Genomic DNA, 4595 nt, shown 5'->3' with positions numbered 1-4595 from the left:
GGTCCCGGTCAAATTTAACGAAAGTTTGGTCAATGATACTTCTCGATGTGTAGATTAAAAAAGTCCATGGGACCTGGGTGTGAATAACTACTATTCTCGAGTTACAGCCTTCTGAAGTTATTGGATTCGAGTGCTCGGTTTACGTTAAGTGCACTAATTCGCGGTCAAGTGAACGACAACATTTATTACTGGAAGAAGAAATTCTCACTTTCTTCATGCATACATGCGTGTTGTACATGAATTCGTGTTCAAAAATAGATGCATCGTTTTTTAGTCTTCAGAAAACCTCCGAAAAGTCCTCAGAAAACTGAAGAAGTGCGATATAAAATGTGCTACTAGAGCGATATAGGAGTTATCATGTTTTAGTCCATGTGGTGAGACCGCTCCCGTCTGAAAAATATTTCAGATTCGGTTTCTTTCTGGATTCCTATTCAAAAATGTCCCCTTTAAACAAATCTAAAGGGTGCCGGGCGGAATTTTTGGGCAGAAATTGTGTAAACAATTTTTTTCAACAAATACAAAAGATCATGTTTTTTTGTCCCGGAACATATATTTTTAGATTTTTTGGGCCAATTTAAACAAGAAAGTTATCGTGTAATTTTTCTCAAATACGCATTTTCGAGGCTTAAAAACTCATATTTAAATTAGTATTTTTGAGGTTGCCAGATACTTAGATTGAAGACTGAACATTCAGCTTCAAGATTCTGAAGAGTGATCGCGTCTAACTTTAATTTATACCGTTGTTTTTTTAATTGCTAAATATGCGTGTTCATCCGATTTTTTTGCCGGTGCGGCTCGCTCTATTTCAAAAATGTCCGATTTTCTTTCGAAAAATATTTTTTCTACATTCTTTGTGATATTCTAAATAAAATAAGTTTCTTGCCATTTTTCTCAAAAGTTAATAGGTTTTAAGTTATAAGCGATTTAAAATCCGAAAAATGACAAAAAACACATTTTCGGATTTTAAATCGCTTATAACTTTATAACTATGAAATGCGAAAAATGCCAAGAAACTTATTTTATTTAGAATGTCCCAAAGAATCTAGAAAAAATATTTTTCGGAGGAAAATAGGAGATTTTTGAAACGGAGCGCGCCGCACCGGAAAAAAATCGTATAAACACGCATATTTAACAATTAAAAAACAACGGTATAAATTAAAGTTAGACGCGATCACTCTTCAGAATCTTGAAGCTGAATGTTCATTCTTTAATCTAATTATCTGGTAACCTCAAAAATACTATTTTAAATATGAGTTTTTAAGGCCCGAAAATGCGTATTTTCGCATTTTTCAGATTTTAAATCGCTTATAACTCGAAAACTATCAATTTCTGAGAAAATTTACAAGATACCTTTCTTGTTTATAATGACCCACAAAACTCAAAAATATATGTTCCGGAGCAAAAAAAGTGATCTTTTGTATTTGTTTAAAAAAATTGTTTAAACAATTTCTGCCCAAAAATTCCGCCCGGCACCCTTCAGATTTGTTTAAAGTGGACATTTTTGAATAGGAATCCACAAAGAAACCGAATCAGAAATTTTTCCAGACGGGAGCGGTCTCACCACATGGACTATTTTAATGTATGCTTCACAGTTATGCAATACGAGCAAAGCTGCAGTTCCTCCTTATCTTTAGAATATTACTGAACACTGGCGGAACTAGGGGGGGAACAGGGTAATTCCACCCGTAACATGCTCCAGAATTAAATAAAAAATTGTTCTTCATTTACCGAGAATGAACGAGATGGAGCCGTCAAAACACATTTATAACCAAAGACTGGATGGTGTGAGCAAAAGACGTTGGCCCAGAGTACGATTTAAGGACCAGGTGGAAGACGAGTTACGGGTGTTAAGAGTACGAAATTGGAAAACCAAGGCGAAGAATAGCAAGGAATGGAAGCTGATTCTTGAACAGGCCTAGGTCCACCAGGGGTTCTAAAGCCAGTGATGATTAACTTTTTAATAAAAAATATTGTACAGTGGAAGGTGATTTAGCTGAAGATGTTCAACAATTATTACAGAGGTTATTAATTCCCAATGTTGTACAAGCTAGAGTTGAGACTGATGATCTGATTAAAAGAAATGGTTAATGGAGAAGGCTTCATAATCATGATTTTGCCAACTTTTCTGTTTTCTACTTAGAATATCCAAAACACCTGAAAGATATTATGATTGAGATATATCAAATTAAACTGGCACCGTCTTACATACAAGATAAAATAATTACAGACATTGACGAAGGAGAATAGTGAGAAATTGATGAACCGGGATTCATGAGTTCGAATGTTTTCTAGGTTTCGGCAAGCTACATACCCCAAATATTAATTTCCTACACGGTTGATGAAGATGAGCCTACAGAAAAACCGATTAGCGGGTACTACTATACCTGTCAATCTGGTGCGAGAACTGTGGGTACTTGTGCTCATATAACCAGTGTGTTATGGTTTTTAGGATATGCAAGAGATCAACCCAATGTTAAGCATCCTGATAGGTCGTTAGTTAACACGACGTATGATGCATCCAACCGAAATCAGCAAACTCGTAACGTAGAGATAGTCGAAGATGGCTCAAACCCAATTTTTCCGTAGACAATTGTAATTAATATTTAGCGTTTACAGACTACCAGGTACTTTATTTTTTTCGTATTGAGATCAAGACCATGCTCTCTACTTGTCTTATATCTGATGTGCGGGACAAGTTTCTTGTCAGCTAATGTATTTTTTATGTTTCGACACCTTTTTCTTTAGTTCTGGACCCCATTCCCCCCTAGATCTGCCACTGTTCAGTAATAATCTAAATATAAAGCAGACCTGCAGCTTTGCTGGTATTGCATAACTGTGAAGCATTCATGAAAATATTATAATTCTTATATCGCTCTAGTAGCACATTTTATATCGGACTTTAGTTTTCTGAGGACTTTTCGGAGGTTTCCTGAAGACAAAAATACGAGGCATCTACTTTTGGCCACGAATTCATATACAAGACGCAAGTATACATGAAGAAAACGAGTCGCTCTTCTTTCAATAATATGTAAATATTTTCGTTCACTTGACCGTGAATTAGTGCATTTAATGTAAACCGAGCACTCGAATCCAATAACTTCAGAAGGCTGTAGCTCGAAAATAGTAGTTATTCAGACCCAGGTCCCATGGAATTTTTTAATCTACTCATCGAGAAGTATCATTGACCAAACTTTCGTTACATTTGACCGGGGCCACTTTTCCATAAGGAGTGTTGCGGGGTCCTTTGTTTAAAACATTTTAGTCAAACGGGTCACTTGAAATTACATCGCTGCCTCAGTACTTTACTTAAGTACCCAATAGTCCACAGTAACAGTATGCTTCTTTTCATGAGCATTTTTCAGTGCGTCACAAATGATAGAAAAAGGTAAGTCCGTGATAATATTCGCGGTGTGCAAGTACTTGGAAGGGAATTGAGAAACGATCGTGCGCGAACAGCGGAGAAATATTGCAACTTTCTTAAATAATTCATATTGTCAAATTGACGTACATTTCATATCTGCTGTCATTGAAGAATAAAAATTATATCTTGCTCCATAATATTGATATGATATGCAATTATTATAGGGCAGTCAATGAGAGCAAGAACAGGTTATTACCTCCGAATTCTATCCTACTGCATGGATTTTAATGAAATGTTAGGAATAGTCTCAACTTACCTCCTTATTCAAAGTCTACCCTATGCCGATGTGTGCTTTTGTCTTGGGGGCGGTTCCCACCCCTTCTCGGAGGTGGAAAATTTTTTAAATAACTACGGAAGTTGCTAGAGAACCTAATTCTAAGCAAAAACTGTTCTATAATTTTTTTTTCGAAAACTCGATACTTTTTGCGTTATTCGTGGTTGAAAATTGGCCATTTTCATTGAAAAATAACACCTTTTCAAACGGTTTTTTGAGAATACCTTAAAAACAATGCATTTAACTAAAAAACTGTATAAAACATTTTGTAGCTTATAAAAAACAAAGAGTTTCGTTCCTTCATAAATCTTCTAGTTACAACAAAAAAAGAGATATGGTAGGTAAAAAGAGTTTGTTTTTTTGGTGTAAACGGTCGATTTTAGGTGTATAATGCTACCAATACCTTTTGTTGTGCTTGAAAAGTCCTGTCAAATAAGCAATATTAAATGTCGCTTACATTCAAACTAAGCGAGATAAGATGCAAAAAAATAATGACTAACGAATTTTAAGAAAAAAATGAGAAGTATATTTAACCCCTCAGTCACAAGATTTTAAATGCATCGTTTTCCTTCTACAAGACATTTTACTATAGTGTTATTTTTATGTTCAAAAAGTTGAGCGGGTTTAAAATGAATGGTTTTTGAAAAAAATAAGATCAAATTAATTATAGAGCGCATATTTAAATTTTCTTAGAAATCTTCCTTTTTCTCCATGTAACTTGAAAATTATAAAGGCGGAGACAGATATCCGCGCCGTGTGTGCGCCGCGCGTTCGTGGCGCGGTTATTGTTCGTTAAAATTTTTCATTTTGACGATCCAGAGGAAACTTACGAACGTTTAGTAATTGTAGGTAATCATGTCTCTGTCCTGTCCTTCTACTACATCTTATTTTGGTATTGTT

At 35.2% G+C, this 4595-nt stretch overlaps 1 protein-coding gene across 1 annotated transcript in view; it reads right to left on the bottom strand.

The window, feature by feature from the left end:
- LOC114344460 (DNA polymerase eta) overlaps positions 1-4595 on the bottom strand; it is a 380902-nt gene that overhangs the window by 185320 nt on the left and 190987 nt on the right. The gene's annotated exons all lie outside the window — the stretch shown is intronic.

This window comes from Diabrotica virgifera, chromosome 7, assembly GCF_917563875.1.
Source record: "Diabrotica virgifera virgifera chromosome 7, PGI_DIABVI_V3a".
Lineage (NCBI taxonomy): Eukaryota > Metazoa > Arthropoda > Insecta > Coleoptera > Chrysomelidae > Diabrotica > Diabrotica virgifera.
Note: the sequence above shows the minus strand (reverse complement) of the source record. Positions and strands in the feature narration are given on the sequence as shown.